At 40.3% G+C, this 18,183-nt stretch overlaps 1 protein-coding gene across 1 annotated transcript in view; it reads left to right on the forward strand.

Annotated features, from left to right (window-relative positions):
• CD96 (CD96 molecule) overlaps positions 1-18,183 on the forward strand; it is a 98,595-nt gene that overhangs the window by 56,097 nt on the left and 24,315 nt on the right. The window lies entirely within an intron of this gene.

The following is an 18,183-nucleotide window of genomic DNA, read 5'->3' on the forward strand; positions in this document are numbered from 1 at the left end:
GTTTAATAAAGAACCAAGGTGACTTTCTCGAGCACAGAAAAGTATGTTCTACATAGAGTAGAAGTATGCTTTTTACTTCTTCTTTAATTAAACTATCAATTTTAACTCAAAACGAGAACTGAAAATGGAATAAAACAAAGCAGTCACCTGAAATGAACACTTTGCTTAGCCTGGAGCCTTTGACAGGCAGCCTGCTGTCACTGTCACAGGTTGATGGCGCTCAGAGAAGGAAGCATGCGGCAGGGTGAGAAATGCCTGCAGACCACCCAGTACAAGTTTTGCACCCATCTATTGTTTCCTAGTTCTTAAGACTTTGTAATTTTCTCTCTTCTATGCTTCTTTTTCTTCCTCTTCTAACTCATCATTCAGCAATAAACCATAGTAAATTATGATATTCTTCATTCAACAAGCATTAGCATATTCAACAGTAATACCTTAAATCTCTCTAGTACTCTATGTGTTAGTTATCCATCGCTGTATAACAAATCACCCAAACAAAAATAAACTAGGTTTAACATATATATTGTCTCATGTGATTTTACACGAGCAGCTTAGCTGAGTGTGTGGCTCAGGTTCTTTCATGAGGGTGGAGTCAGGCTGCTGGGCTCCTGTCATCTGAAGGCTTGACTGAAGCTGAGGGCTCTGCTTCCAAACTAGCACACGTCAGCAAGAGGTCTCAGCTACTCACCACACGGACCTCTCTACAGGGCTGCCTCTCTCTATGGCAGCTGTAATCCCCCAGACCAAGTAATTCAAGAAACAGAGTCACCAAGATAAAAAACCCCTGCCTCCTTATGACCCAGTCTACAAAACTGTACACCATTATTATTGCTATATTCTATCTGTTAAAAGCAAGTCACTACGTCCAGCTTATACTCAAGAGGAAGAGAATTGAGCTCCACCTCTTGAAGGAAAAAGTGTCAACGAATTCGTGTACAAAGTAAAGCAACCAGATTTTATCACTTAGAAAATGTTTGCACCTGGCAGGTTACAGTCCATGGGGTTGCAAAGAGTCAGACAGGACTGAAGTGACAGAGCATGCACACATTCATAATGGGAGGTAGCCGGAGTAAGCATCACCATTCCCATTCCCATTTTCCAGATGGGGACGCTGAGATACTGAGAGCTTAAGTGACCACATGACTAATAAGTGGCAAAGTTAGTGTTCACACCAAAGTCTTCTGAATACAAATCTAGTTCTCAATACATTAGATGCCATGTTTTTTCCAATTGGTCTTAAAAACTTCATGAGGACAAGGATATATATGTCATATTTGTTTTGCTTCCTCACACATACCTAGCACAGAATTGGCATGCAAAAATATTAGTTGAATAAGTGAATGAAAAAGAATAAATGAGAATAATGTTCCTTCACTATGTAGATATCATGTAATAGACTCTGTGAAGATAATTTGCTTCTGCCTTCAGAAAGATTGCTGTGTGCTTGGAGAGAGATGCACATATGAAAATAATAAGTCCAAACAGTAAGGTGAAAAGTGCCATGTTTTATAGAATTACAATACTGAAGGAGAGGTCATCGTTGTCGAGCTTGGTCACTCAGTTGTGTCCAACTCTTTGATACCCTTTGGACTGTAGCCAGCCAGGCTCCTCTGTCCATGGAATTTTTCAGGCAAGAATACTGGAGTGGGTTGCTTTTATCTTTGAGTATGGAAGGGTGTCTATGAGTTCATGAATCCAGGAAATGTTACAAAGAGAGATGAAATAAGCTGACCTTAAGCACATATTATATTTATTTGACAAGTTAAGAGCTTGGAAAAATATTTTAAACAAAAAAAATTGGGGTCACAAAGAGTCAGACATGACTTTGCAACTGAACAACAATAAACGAAAAGAACAGACTGAGCAGTTGTGCGCTGGTGAAGATATTCATGGGGATTTGAGAAAATATTGGTAGGTAAGTTCTGGTTAAAGGAGTGGGATTGTGTAGCAGAGAAGCAAGGATGAAGATTGGAAAATGCAGAATAAAGAGAGCCTTAAGACCAATCTAAAGATTCTAGTTATTATATCTTAAGAAATGGGAGGGACCTCATGAAACATTTTTAGAAAGGAATCTACATAATTCGTTCACCAAATGTTTATTGAGCACTTACTATGCACCAGATACTCTTTTAGGTGCTACAAATTCAACAGTGACTTTTTCTCTTTTTCAAAAGAAAAAGAATCATGATGATATATCATGGTATATACAGTTTGGCAATTGAAAGCATAAGTGAATTTCTTCCAGCTCAGTTTTCTACATGGTTAGTTGACATACACTACTAAACTGTTCCATCCGTTCAAATATCATTCTTATTTCTGTGAAGAAATTCAAGGAAAAGAAAAGGACATTTGTTATTCTTAACGAGTCTACAATCTAATATAGCTCTAGTATTAGAGAAGTTGAAAGAGCACAGGCAAAGAAACATATTTGGTTAAAGCAGGAAAAATGCTACCTCATCTACAATCATACTAAGGTGATGTAGTTGGGAAATTCCTGAAAAATAAATATAGAGGCCAAGGATGCTACAACACAAGACAAAGATTTAATAGGGTCCAAAAATGTCAATAGTGCCAAAATTGAGAAACCCTGTTTACTTTCAGACTCAAGTAGCTCAAGTATAATAAGAGTAGCTATTTCTCACTTTACAAAATCTAGACCTCTGTCAAGATAGTAACAAGGTTATGTTTGATATATTTTCAAACATTAGTGGTTTTTATATGTAAAAAAAAACCCATGATTTAACATGGCTGCTTATATCTAAATGAAACTCACTTGCTTAGAATAAACATTGAATTATAACTGAAAAATCTAAATTTCATTTTGGCTAACCAGAGGGTGATTATGAAATCACATGATGACTGGCTTCCTCAGAAGCTGGTAAGGTTCACCTTTGCGTTCTTTTAAGAAAGGAAACGGGATGGAACATGTCATGAAAACCAACTTCAAAAGGCTATGGTTTCATTACAAATTCTAAGATCTAGTGAACTGTATAATCAGTCATAATTATTAAGCTACAGATCTTGCTGCAAACATCCAATTCATAGTCCTTTTCTCCCTAATGAAATTATATTCTTTAAACAAATGTAGAAAGTAATGAAAACAATGGAACTTCATAGCCAACGGCAAGAGTTACTTAGGAAAGCCCAGCTCAATACAGCCTGAATTCACGTGTTTTCTGAGTCCCAGCTGCTTTCTCAGTACTGTCCTAGGAAAACACAAGAGGCTGAAAAGCTGAGTGGTAAAATAGGCACATGCCTGCGTGGAATCATAGAAGACCCCAGACAAATTTAGGATGAGACAGTACTGGCATAAATCCAGGTCTTCCAGACAAGAATACTGGAGTGGGTTGCCATTCCCCTGTCTAGGGGATCTTCCCAACCCAGGAATTGAACTCAGCTCTCCTACATTGCAGGCAGATTCTTTACCATCTGAGCTGCAAATGGTAAAGAAACTGCCTGCCAGTGTAGGAGACATAAGAGATGTGATTTTGATCCCTTGGTCAAGAAGGAGAAAGGAGGAGGAGGAAATGGCAACCCACTCCAGTCTTCCTGCTTGGAGAATCCCATGGATGGAGAAGCCAGGTGGGCTATCGTCCATAGGGTCTCAAAGAGTCAGACATGGCTGAAGCAACTTAGCACATGCATACGTAGCCTCAGAGAGCAGACCTCAGAAATGCCACCCCGACACTGAAAATCATCCGAGACCTTCCTTCACTAAACAACAAAACAGTGAGTGCCAACAATGAGCCAGGAATTTTTGAGGTGCTGGGATACAGATGTTCAAGCTGGATTTAGAAAAGGCAGAGGAACCAGAGATCGAATTGCCAACATCATTGAAAAAGCAAGAGAGTTCTAGAAAAATATCTACTTCCGTTTCATTATATCTACTACTGCAGGCAGGAACCCCTCAGAAGAAATGGAGTAGCCATCATGGTCAACAAAAGAGTCCAAAATGCAGTACTTGGATGCAATCTCAAAAACGACAGAATGGTCTCTGTTCGTTTCCAAGGCAAAGCATTCAATATCACAGTAATCCAAGTCTATGTCCCAACCAGTAACACTGAAGAACCTGAAGTTGAACGGTTCTATGAAGACCTACAAGACCTTTTAGAACTAACACCCAAAAAAGATGTCCTTTTCATTATAGGGGACTGGAATGCAAAAGTAGGAAGTCAAGAAACACCTGGAGTAACAGGCAAATTTGGCCTTGGAATACGGAATGAAGCAGGGCAAAGACTAATAGAGTTTTGCCAAGAAAATGCACTGGTCAGAGCAAACACCCTCTTCCAACAACACAAGAGAAGACTCTATACATGGACATCACCAGATGGTCAACACCGAAATCAGATTGATTATATTCTTTGCAGCCAAAGATGGAGAAGCTCTATACAGTCAGCAAAAACAAGACCAAGAGCTGACTCTGGCTCAGATCATGAACTCCTTATTACCAAATTCAGACTTAAATTGAAGAAATTAGGGAAAACCACTAGACCATTCAGGTATGACCTAAATCAAATCCCTTATGATTATACAGTGGAAGTGAGAAATAGATTTAAGGGCCTAGATCTGATAGATAGAAAGCCTGATGAACTATGGAATGAGGTTCGTGACATTGTACAGGAGACAGGGATCAAGACCATCCCCATGGAAAAGAAATGCAAAAAAGCAAAATGGCTGTCTGGGGAAGCCTTACAAATAGCTGTGAAAAGAAGAGAAGCAAAAAGCAAAGGAGAAAAGGAAAGATATAAACATCTGAATGCAGAGTTCCAAAGAATAGCAAGAAGAGATAAGAAGCCTTCTTCAGCGATCAATGCAAAGAAATAGAGGAAAACAACAGAATGGGAAACACTAGAGATCTCTTCAAGAAAATCAGAGATACCAAAGGAACATTTCATGCAAAGATAGGCTCGATAAAGGACAGAAAATGGTAAGGACCAAACAGAAGCAGAAGATGTTAAGAAGAGGTGGCAAGAATACACAGAAGAACTATACAAAAAAGAGCTTCACAATTCAGATAATCATGATGATGTGATCACTGACCTAGAGCCAGATATCCTGGAATGTGAAGTTAAGTGGGCCTTAGAAAGCATCACTATGAACAAAGCTAGTGGAGGTGATAGAATTCCAGTTGAGCTATTCCAAATCCTGAAAGATGATGCTGTGAAAGTGCTGCACTCAATATGCCAGCAAATTTGGAAAACTCAGCAGTGACCACAGGACTGGAAAAGGTCAGTTTTCATTCCAATCCCAAAGAAAGGCAATGCTAAACAATGCTCAAACTACCGCACAATTGCACTCATCTCACATGCTAGTAAAGTAATGCTCAAAATTCTCCAAGCCAGGCTTTAGCTATATGTGAACCGTGAACTTCCTTATGTTCAAGCTGGTTTTAGAAAAGGCAGAGGAACCAGAGATCAAATTGCCAACATTTGCTGGATCATGGAAAAAGCACGAGAGTTCCAGAAAAACATCTATTTCTGCTTTATTGACCATGCCAAAGCCTTTGACTGTGTGGATCACAATAATCTGTGGAAAATTCTTCAAGAGATGGGAATACCATACCACCTGATCTGCCTCTTGAGAAACCTATATGCAGGTCAGGAAGCAACAGTTAGAACTGGACATGGAACAACAGACTGGTTCCAAATAGGAAAAGGAGTACGTTAAGGCTGTATATTGTCACCCTGCTTATTTAACATATATGCAGAGTACATCATGAGAAACGCTGGACTAAAAGGAACATAAGCTGGAATCAAGATTGCTGGGAGAAATATCAATAACCTCAGATATGCAGATGACACCACCCTTATGGCAGAAAGTGAAGAGGAACTAAGGAGCCTCTTGATGAAAGTAAAAGTGGAGAGTGAAAAAGTTGGCTTAAAGCTCAACATTAAGAAAATGAAGATCATGGCATCTGGTCCCATCACTTCATGGGAAATAGATGGGGAAACAGTGGAAACAGTGTCAGACTTTATTTTTGGGGGCTCAAAAATCACTGCAGATGGTGACTGCAGCCACGAAATTAAAAGACGCTTACTCCTTGGAAGGAAAGTTATAACCAACCTAGATAGCATATTCAAAAGCAGAGATATTACTTTGCCAACAAAGGTTCATCTAGTCAAGGCTATGGTTTTTCCTGTGGTCATGTATGGATGTGAGAGTTGGACTGTGAAGAAGGTTGAGCGCCGAAGAATTGATGCTTTTGAAGTGTGGTGTTGGAGAAGACTCTTGAGAGTCCCTTGGACTGCAAGGAGATCCAACCAGTCCATTCTGAAGGAGATCAGCCTGGGATTTCTTTGGAAGGAATGATGCTAAAGCTGAAACTCCAGTACTTTGGCCACCTCACGCGAAGAGTTGACTCATTGGAAAAGACTCTGATGCTGGGAGGGATTGGGGGCAGGAGGAGAAGGGGCCGACAAAGGATGAGATGGTTGGATGGCATCACTGACTCGATGGATGTGGTTCTCAGTGAACTCCAGGAGTTGGTGATGGACAGGGAGGCCTGGTGTGCTGCGATTCATGGGGTCTCAAAGAGTCGGACACGACTGAGCGACTGATCTGATCTGATCTGATCTGTTTTATTGACTATGCCAAAGCCTTTGACTGTGTCGATCACAATAAACTGTGGAAAATTCTGAAAGAGGTGGGAATACCAGACGACCTTAACTGACTCCTGAGAAATCTGTATGCAGGTTAGGAAGCAACAGTTAAAACTGGACATGGAACAACAGACTGGTTCCAAATCGGGAAAGGAGTACATCTAGGCTGTATATTGTCACCCTGCTTATTTAACTTATATGCAGAGTATGTCAAGAGAAATGATGGATTGGATGAAGCACAAGCTGGAATCAAGATTTCCGGGAGAAATATCAATAACCTCAGATATGCAGATGACACCACCCTTATGGCAGAAAGTGAAGAACTAAAGAGCCTCTTGATGAAAGTGAAAGAGGAGAGTGAAAAAGCTGGCTTAAAACTCATCATTCAGAAAACTAAGATCATAGCATCTGGTCCCATCACTTCATGGCAAATAGATGGGGAACAGTGGAAACAGTGTCAGACTTTATTTTTCTGGGCTCCAAAATCACTGCAGATGGTGACTGCAGCCATGAAATTAAAAGCCTCTTGCTCCTTGGAAGAAAAACTATGACCAATCTAAACAGCATATTAAAAAGGAGAGGCATTACTTTGCCAACAAAGGTCCATCTAGTCAAGACTATGGTTTTTCCATTAATCACGTATGGATGTGAGAGTTGAACTATAAAGAAAGCTGAGGAATTGATGCATTTGAACTGTGGTGTTGGAGGAGACTCTTGAGAGTCCCTTGGACTGCAAGGAGATGCAACCAGTCCATCCTGAAGGAAATCAGTCCTGAATATTCTTTGGAAGGACTGATGCTGAAGCTGAAACTCCAATACTTTGGCTACTTGATGCAAAGAACTGACTCATTTGAAAAGACCCTGATTCTGGAAAAAATTGAAGGTGGGAGAAGGGGACGACCGAGGATGAGATGGTTGGATGGCTTCACCGACTCAATGGACATGAGTTTGAGTAAGCTCAGGGAGTTGGTGATGGACAGGGAAGCCTGGCATGCTGCAGTCCATGGGGTCACAAAGAGTCAGACATGACTAAAAGACTGAACTGAACTGAACTGGGGTATAATGAATGAGACAGGCAGCCCCCAGCTCCACAGAACTTACAGTCTAGCCAGACCACTTGCTTAGCCTCCCATTTCATTGACCACTAGATCATAGACCTTTTGCCTCTACCCCCTATTTTTATGTTTGAGCACAACTCTTGATCTGATAGCATTAATTTTTTATTTAAGCCCTCTCTAAAAAATTAGCTAATTTTTACAGTCTGGATCTTTCTACTCTTATAAGTTTTGAAAGAAATATCAAATCCAGTCTGTTTCTAATCACTGTCCAAGCTCTGCATGTGAGCACACCTGATCCTTGGTGAGCGGAGAGTCAGACATGAAGGGTACAGACTGAAGGAAGCATTACCCAGGGGATGCAATGAAACTACTAATTTATGAGAAAGCATGTCAGAAATGGATGGGGTCAAACTGGAATTAGATAAGATTAGTTTAACACAAATACAGGGCAAGCAGATCAGATCAGCTGTGGTCTGGATATTGGATTCTAAAGTTAAGAGAGGAGGATCCCTGCAAGCCAATGAGAAGCCTCTGTGATTTGTTTGTGATAGCAACTTCTGACACCTTCTGTGGCCATGACATACCTGGCTTTAAGGGTCAGGACACCTCTGTTGCTGTCTGGGAGTTTTATCATATGTATCCAAGCACTGAAAATTAAGAAAAAGAAATGAGTTCTGGGAGCAGGAAGAGTAGAATCAGAAAAGTTGCCCAGGGGATCTGGAAAGAAATATAGACACATGTGGAAAAAAGATGAGAGACAGATCTTCAGACAATAGTCTTGAGCAAAGACATAAAATGCATACAGGACATGGGAAGACAAGCGGGATGAGGCTGACAACTCTTGTTGGGGAGGGGGCCGCAAGTTGCTCAGGTGAGGTGGAACCAGGTGGGAATGAACTTAGGTTGTTTAGTTGCTAAGTCGTGTCCAAATCTTTTGCGATCCCATGGATCTAGCCCACCATCCTCCTCTGTCCATGGAATTCTCCAGGCAAGAATACTGGAGCGGGTTTCCTCTCCTCCAGGGCACCTTAGGTTAATGGGATGTGTATCTGGGCTGTGATCTGATCATCAACAAACAGCCACTATGGCTATTTTAATATAAGAAAAATGTAAGTAAAACAGAAGACCAAATGATGTAAATTGAAAGAGATAATGGTCTAAACTAAAATGGATGTATGTAGAAATGGAAAGTAATGTGTGTGACAGATGTCTCAGCAGGGTTGTCTGCCTAAATGTGGGAGAATAAATTAAACATTTTTAGTAAAACTATTGTACAAGGGTCTTCCAGGCTTTTTTCTACTAATTTTCCCCAATTTTTACCAACCGCTCTGATTGTATTGCACTACTAAGCAATAATTTTAATAATGTTTGTTAATATTTGGGTGCCTCTGGTGTGCCTGGCACTATTCTAAACTAGTTAATGTATTATCTCATTTGTTGTTGTTGTTGTTTAGTCACTGAGTCATGTCCAACTTTTTTGTGACACCGTGAACTGTAGCCCGCCAGGCTCCACTGTCAATGGGATCTCCCAGGCAAGGATGCTGGAGTGGGTTGCCATGCCCTCCTCCAGGGATCGAACCCAGGTCTCCTCCATTGCAGACAGATTCTTTACTGTCTGACCGACTCTTCCCCAAAAAGCAATGGTATAGGTACTATCATTAACCCATTTTACAGATGAAGATACCAAAGCACAAAGAGGTTAATTAACTTACCCAAAATTGTGCAGAAAGTGAAAGAGCCAAGATGGAACCTAGACAGTTAGCTTGAAAGCCTGAGTCTTACTGCCTCTGAGAGTACATGATGGGTGCTCAATAAATGTCACTGGACATTCAGTAAATCCCTTCTAGTATGATGTTGGTATTGTTGCTGTGAAAAGGTCAATATGACAGCTATGCCTGTATTAATCTTTCCCTTCTCTAGACCAGTGCTTTCTGAGAAATGCAGCCTCCAGAAGTGCAGCTAGCCTTTCCTCAGTTGGAAATAAATTGGAGAAAAATCTCCTTCTCCATTTGTTTTCCATTTTCCTCTCCACATCATTATACTATAATTCTTATTGCCCAGAGATATGTACAGTATCCAAATAAAATTTCAATGCTTTCCATTGAATTCTAGGAAATTCTGGACATTCGCTCTTTGTCACCAACATTCACCTAGGACACGCATTACAGTTCATTAAATAATTTCTCAATTCTTCCCATAGCTGTTGCACGTAAGTCAAGGGTAGCCTCCTTGATGACTGATTTACCTTGGGTATTTGTTTATTCAGTTTTCCCCCCTTGGGGTGAGTTACCTCTGGGGAAAAGCTATTGGAAATTCTTCAGTTCATTTACTAATTATTGAGTGTCTGTGAATGCACCACATAATGTGTGATGAGCTCTGTCCTGCCTACTGGCGTCTTCCCCCATAGGGGGAAAATTCTTTCTGGACCAGTAATCCAGCAATACACACTGCCTTCGGTCCTTCAGTGAGCACATGTTCCCCCTAACTATCTGCCTTCCATGGAAAAGAGTTGTATGTAAAAATTAAGATTTCATACCACATATCTTTTTTTGTTGACCTGAGGCTCAATATCCGCCTTATCCTGGTATCAGGGGTTAATGAGGCTGACTCAGATGTATTTAGATGTATTTGCTGACCTATATTCTTTTAAGTTCAATTGTCCAGCTAATGCCACTGTGGGTTTAAAAGCTCTATTTTTATGCTGCAAGTAAATTGATGGAATATAAAATTACACATTTGTCAAGGAGACTGGGTAACTATGTCAATAAATGCTATGTCAATAGAGTGGAAGGTCAAGTGAAAATATTACTATTTGAGAAAATAAGTTAGATTTTTAGCTTTAAGTCTACATAAAATTAGGCAAAGTCACGGACAATTGAGCTTAATGAACCAGATCACTATGACAGTAGCAGCCTAAACTTACAAATAAATTGTACCTTTGTTTTTAGTTGAATAAATAAGGTAAACTGAGTAGCTTAGCAAAAAGAATAATTTTCTTTTTTCCTATCATTCCCTGTTCAAATGAGCACTGTAGAGTTTCTGCCTAGCTTCTGAAAGAAATTTTAGGTAATTTTTTTCCTTGGCTTTTTTGGTGATTTTTGTATAATAATTATCCGGTCCCTTTCGGTCACAAGAACAGATTTGTATCCATAATTTAAAAAGCAGGTCAGTGTAATGTCAAAATTTGAAAAAGTTAATTCAGAACTTCTGTCCTTCCTCTCCACCAAGCTTGGGTCTACTTCGACTGTGGAATCCTGGACTGCCAGGTTCTATCTTTTATGTGTGCGGTGGGGAGCGGAGAGATGTAGCAGGTATGGTTGAAATTTCCTGGATCCATCCTCTTCTCCACTCTTACTTTTTGGCTTGAATTTCTCTTTGGAGATCACAAAATGCAGAAAAACGAGGAGGGGTAGGTAAGGAAAGATCTTCCTTGTCAGCTTTACTGTAATGTCATTTAGGTGCCGTAAGGATGAGGAAAATAAAAATAGCTATCTTGATTTCGTGGAGGCACGTCATCAGACTTCTCACTAAGCCGTGACTGGCCTGTGGATGCTGTCCCCTATGGGCCATGCTGTCCTTCAGTCTCCTGCTTCCTGCGCCCAGCACCGCCTGCCCTCCTCCCCACCACCAGTTAGTGTCTACTTGGGGACTTTTTTGTTCCTCTCAGTATTTTTCTTGGGTGAGATTTCTTTTTGTCGCATCCTGTTTTGTTTGGGAAAACATGTGCCTCAGCTTCTGTTTGGGGAAGTGCTCCTCTTCCTCAGCATAGCTGTATCTCTCCTCTCTATGCCCATTTAGCACTCTCACCCAAGCACGGACTCCCAGTGCAGCCTCTTTAGCCTGGCACCAGTCTTCTTTGTCCCACACTCCAATACACACAGGTCAAGAACTCTGAGTGGTCTCTTGAACCCACACTTCACTTGGCTAAGGTAAGGAAGCATATTCTTCTTCCCTTCCTCCATGAAAAGGGACTTGATTCACAGCTCCCTGACAACTCTCTCCAAAGAAATGCTCACCAGGACTGCTTCCATACACCTACACGGCCTTGGGGTGCATGATGGAACTGACAGAGCCCATTCTGCTCTAACTTCGCATATCCTTCATAGCTGGTCTAGAACTCTACTTTAGAAGTGAAGATGACTTGCCATATAATATCATTCTTAGCCTTTGGGACCTCTCCTCAAACCGGGGTACAAAGAGTTCCATTTGAAAATTCTGCTCTGCGTTATATGTTAAAATTAAAAGAAATTCAGTGACACCAACAACAACAAAAAAGAAAGAAGTCCTTTCTTTTTTGAAGAAAACAGTCTTATTCACAATAGCATCAAAATAGAGTAAAATACTTAGGAATAAATTTGAGCAAGAAAGTAAAATACCTGTATACTGATAATTATAAAACACTGATGAAATATGCAAGCACATGAAAAGACATCTAATGTTCATGGATTGGAACAGTTAATATTGTTAAATTGTCCACACTACTCAAAGCAATATACAGATTCAAAAATTTATTCAGTCTCTATCAAAATTCCTGTGGTATTTTTCACAGAAATAGAAAAAAAAAAACCTAAAATTCATATTCACAAAAGACACCAAATAGCCAAAGCAATCTTGAGAAAGAACAGAGTTGGAAACACAGAGCTGTGTTTCATTGCTGAGAACACAGAGTTCTCAAGTGATTGAGAAACCACACCCTGATTTCTCAATATACTACAAAGATGCAGTAATCAAAGCAGTATGGTATATGCATAAACAGACATGTAGGCCAGTGGAACAGAATAGAGAGCCTAGAAATATACCCAAACTAATTCTCAACAAAAGTACCAAGAGTACACACTGAAAAAGGATAGTCTCATCAATAAATGGTGCCTAGGAAACTGGATATCCACCTGCAAAAGAATTAAATTGGACCCTTTTCTTATACCATATACCAAAATCATCTCAAAATAGATTAAAATTTAAATATAAGACCTGAAACTATAAAAATCCTAGAAGAAAACTTAGGGGAAAAGCTCCTTGACATCAGTTGGCCTCATCTATGACTTCTTTGATATGACACCAAAAGTTCAGGCAACAAAAGCAAAAATAAACAAGTGTCCTACATCAAACTTAGAGAAAAAAACAAACTAAAAACCTCTTGCACAGCAAAGGAAACAACAACATGCAAAAGCAATCTATGGGTTGGGAGAAAATATTTGTAAATCATATATCTGATAAGGGGTTAATATCCAAAATATATTAGGAGCTCCTTCAATTCAATAGCAAAACAAGAAACAACCTGGTAAAACATAAAAGACCCGAATGGACATTTTTCTAAAGGAGATATACAAATGGCCAAAAAGTATATGAAAAGCTGCTCATCGTCACTAATCATTAGAGAAATTAAAATCAAAACCACAATGAAATATCACCTCTTACCTGTTATCCAAAAAATTAAAGGTATCCTTGTGTTGGCAAGGGTATAGAGAGAAGAGAACCCTGACACTGTTAATGGGAGTATAAGACACAGATAATGGTCATGTATGGATGTGAGAGTTGGACTATGAAGAAAGCTGAGCACCGAAGAATTGATGCTTTTGAACTGTGGTGTTGGAGAAGACTCTTGAGAGTCCCTTGGACTGCAAGGAGATCCAACCAGCCCATTCTGAAGGAGATCAGTCCTGGGTGTTCTTTGGAAGGACTGAGGTTGAAGCTGAAACTCCAGTACTTGGGCCACCTGATGTGAAGAGCTGACTCATTGGAAAAGACCCTGATGCTGGGAAATATTGAGGGCAGGAGGATAAGGGGATGACAGAGGATGAGATGGCTGGATGGCATACCCGACTCGATGCACATGAGTTTGAGTGAACTCCGGGAGTTGGTGATGGACAGGGAGGCCTGGCGTGCTGCGGTTCATGGAGTCACAAAGAGTCGGACATGACTGAGTGACTGAACTGAACTGAAGATGCAGACTTTAACTGCAAATAGTATAAAAAACATGGAAAATGGTTTATGAAGTTCCTCAAAAATTTAAAAGTAGAACTACTATTTGATCCAGGAATCTCTCTTTTTACTATATACAGAGAGGAAATGAAATAAGCCACCTTTAAGAGATATTTGTGCCTTCATATTCACTGCATTATTCACGATAGCCAAGATATGAAAACAGTCTAAGTTCCCACTGACTAAAAAATATATATGTGTGTGTGTGTATATATATATATATATATATGTATATAATTTGACCTTAAAAAAAGGAGATCCTGATGTGCAACATGGGTGAGCATGGTGTACATTATGCTAAGTGAAATAAGCCAGACACAGAAAGCAAAAGGACTATATGATCTCACTTACATGTGAAATCTAAAAAGAGTCTACTCTGGAAGCAGAGTATAATGGTAGTTACCAAGGGTGAGGAGATAGGAAAATGGGGCACTATTGGTCAAAATGTACAAAGTTGGAGTTAAGAAGGTTTAATAAGTCTAGAGATCTAATGTATAGCATGATGAATAGCTAATTATACTGTAATGAATGTTGGAAATTTACTGAGAATAGATTTCACGCATTCTCATCACATATACACAAAATTAACTGTGTAAAGTGATGATATATTAATGGGCTGAGTGTAGAAGTCATGTTACTATGTATATGTATATCAAATCATCCTGTGTACACATTCAGTTCAGTTCAGATCAGTCGCTCAGTCGTGCCTGACTCTTTGCAACCCCATGAATCGCAGCACGCCAGGCCTCCCTGTCCATCACCATCTCCCAGAGTTCACTCAAACTCACGTCCATCAAGTCGGTGATGCCATCCAGCCATCTCATCCTCTGTCATCCCCTGATCCCCCTGCCCCCAATCCCTCCCAGCATCAGAGTCTTTTCCAATGAGTCAACTCTTCGCATGAGGTGGCCAAAGTACTGGAGTTTCAGCTTTAGCATCATTCCTTCCAAAGAACACCCAGGGCTGATATCCTTTAGAATGGATTGGTTGGATCTCCTTGCAGTCCAAGGGACTCTCAGGAGTCTTCTCCAACACCACAGTTCAAAAGCATCAATTCTTCGTCACTCAGCCTTCTTCACAGTCCAACTCTCACATCCATACATGACCACCGGAAAAACCATAGCCTTGACTAGATGGACCTTTGTTGGCAAAGTAATGTCTCTGCTTTTCAATATGCTATCTAGGTTGGTCATAACTTTCCTTCCAAGAAGTAAGCGTCTTTTAATTTCATGGCTGCAGTCACCGTCTGCAGTGATTTTGGAGCCCAAAAAATAAAGTCTGAGACTGTTTCCATTGTTTCCCCATCTATTTCCCATTAAGTGATGGGACCAGATGCCATGATTTTCGTTTTCTGAATGTTGAGCTTTAAGCCAACTTTTTCACTCTCCTCTTTCACTTTTATCAAGAGGTTTTTTAGTTCCTCTTCACTTTCTGCCGTAAGGGTGGTATCATCTGCATATCCGAGGTGATTGGTATTTCTCCTGGCAATCTTGATTCCAGCTTGTTCTTCTTCCAGCCCAGCATTTCTCATGATGTACTCTGCATACAGGAGACAGGGATCAAGACCATCCCCATAGAAAAGAAATGCAAAAAACCAAAATGACTATCTGGGGAGACCTTACAAACAGCTGTGAAAAGAAGAGAAGTGAAAAGCAAAGGAGAAAAGGGAAGATATAAGCATCTGAATGCAGAGTTCCAAAGAATAGCAAGAAGAGACAAGAAAGCCTTCCTCAGCGATCAGTGCAAAGAAATACAGGAAAACAACAGAATGGGAAAGACTAGGGATCTCTTCAAGAAAATTAGAGACACCAAGGGAATATTTCATGCAAAGATGGGCTCGATAAAGGACAGAAATGGTATGGACCTAACAGAAGCAGAAGATATTAAGAAGAGGTGGCAAGAATACACAGAAGAACTTTACAAAAAAGATCTTCACGACCAAGATAATCATGATCGTATGATCACTCACCTAGAGCCAGACATCCTGGAATGTGAAGTCAAGTGAGCCTTAGAAAGCATCACTACAAACAAAGCTAGTGGAGGTGATGGAATTCCAGTTGAGCTATTTCAAATCCTGAAAGATGATGCTGTGAAAGTGCTGCACTCAATGTGCCAGCAAATTTGGAAAACTCAGCAGTGGCCACAGGACTGGAAAAGGTCAGTTTTCATTCCAATCCCAAAGAAAGGCAATGCCAAGGAATGCTCAAATTACCACAGAAATGCACTCATCTCACACACTAGTAAAGTAATGCTCAAAATTCTCCAAGCCAGGCTTCAGCAATATGTGAACTGTGAACTTCCAGATGTTCAAGCTGGTTTTAGAAAAGGCAGAGGAACCAGAGATCAAATTGCCAACATCCGCTGGATCATCGAAAAAGCACGAGAGTTCCAGAAAAACATCTATTTCTGCTTTATTGACTATGCCAAAGCCTTTGACTGTGTGGATCACAATAAACTGTGGAAAATTCTGAAAGAGATGGGAATACCAGACCACTTGACCTGCCTCTTGAGAAACCTATATGCAGGTCAGGAAGCAACAGTTAGAACTGGACATGGAACAACAGACTGGTTCCAAATAGGAAAAGGAGTACATCAAGGCTGTATATTGTCACCCTGCTTATTTAACTTATATGCAGAGTGTACACATTAAGTATATACAATTTTATTTAAAAATTAAAGCATGAGTAGGTACAATAAATTCAGTGAAAATGAAGCAAGCATGACGAGGTTATGATTTACTACTGAGATGGTCCACAGAAAGCTGTAGTTCTTGGCCACAGTGTGATGGATTGACAAGTAATAAACAGAATTCTGAAAAGCATGGCGATGGTGAGGATGCTTGAAGAAAATGGGGAAAGAGAGACAAAGAGAAAAGGAAGAGTGTTAGCATGGGTTGTGCCTTTCTCAGTGGGTTACTAAAAGCAACAGAGGAGACTTGGCATAGAAAACAATTAAAGTACCTGGTTCATAGCATCAAAATGTTACATTTTATTGTTAGTTCCCTTAAATCTCTTTGAGGGCTTGCCAGGTGGCTCAGTGATAAAGAATCGACCAGCAAAGCAGGAGATGAGGTTTAGATCCCTGGGTCTGGAAGATCACCTGGAGAAGGAAATGGCAACCCACTCCAGTCTTCTTGCCTGGGAAATCCCATGGACAGTGTAGCCTGGCGGGCTACAGTCCATGGGGTCGCAAAAAATTCACACAACTTAACAACTAAACAACAACAATGGTAAATCCCTTTGGGAACATGATAGGAACCCAAGGTAGGAAATAGAGTGGTTGATTAATTAACCAGTCTGTCTTTGTCTAAAGTGTGTGACTGTGTTTTAATTAAAAAAAAAAATCTAGAATTGTGTGTGAGATAGATTTGGATGTCAATGAAGATCACCAAGATCATGTTCTCATGAGTGAAGGAGGGAAGTGGGCGTGAGAAAAGGCAGATATCTGTAAAGTTGGCCTGAAAGGTCAAATGTTTATTATATTCTCACTACTCTGCTTTCCCCCTCACTCCCTGTACTTCACCAAGTTCGGCCCCCTTGCTGTCCCTCCAACATGCCCTAGTCACTCCCACATAAGGTCTTTTCACCTGTTTCCTCTGCCTAGAAATTCTTCCCCTGAAAATCTGCATGGCTTACACATCATCTTCTCCCAATCTTTGTTCAAATGTCACCTTCTCAATGTGGCTTTCCACGACCAACTCATTTCAAACTGCAGTACCCTCTCTCTCACTTCCTGTCCTCTTTCCCTGTTTTATTTTTCTCCTGACTGTCTTTTCACATCTTGTATAATTTACTTGTCTGACTTTTCCCCACAAGAAAGTAAATCCCATGAGGACTGGATTTTGGGGTCTGATTTGTCTCTGATAAATCTCCATCACCTAGAACAATGATAATGCATGGTCATCAGTAAGTATTGGTAACTCAATAAAGCCTGGGGGGAGGGGGAGTTAAGGGTATTTTCTAAAGTGTGAAGGAGAAAGTGATTAAGAAAGGAAGGGTTTTAGAAAGGGAAGAAGAAGGCTGTCTAAAGGAAAAAGCACCTGGTCAGGACCTGAACACTGAGTAGTCTCATGACAGGAAACTAAGAAGTGATGATGGGAGACAGGAGAGAAGCCGAGGCTATAAAGGTTTCCGTTCTGGGTGGTTGTGTGTTAGGGACCATGACCAAACACGTCCATGACTAAGCCCTGGTTCTGATAACATGAGCTGCAACAAGAATCTCTGCACTATAAAGCCACCAGAAAGGAATGAATGTGATCTTTGGTGTCAGACAGGCTTGGATTCAATTCTTATCTCTGCCACCTACTAGCTCTGTAGCCCAGGGAAAGTTATTTCACTTCTCTAATACTGTTTTCTTATATTAAAAAACAGTCATATTATCACATAATTATTAAGAGTATGAAATGTGAAAATGCATAAAGAGCAAGTCTAAAGCTAAGGCTTACACATTCCAGGCCAAGAAGGATGCTGTGATCATAGGAAGAGTCCAGTAAGCAAAATTAATCTTAAAATAAATCAACACCTTTACTTGTATTTTTTAATTAC

This window comes from Bubalus kerabau, chromosome 2, assembly GCF_029407905.1.
Source record: "Bubalus kerabau isolate K-KA32 ecotype Philippines breed swamp buffalo chromosome 2, PCC_UOA_SB_1v2, whole genome shotgun sequence".
NCBI lineage: Eukaryota > Metazoa > Chordata > Mammalia > Artiodactyla > Bovidae > Bubalus > Bubalus kerabau.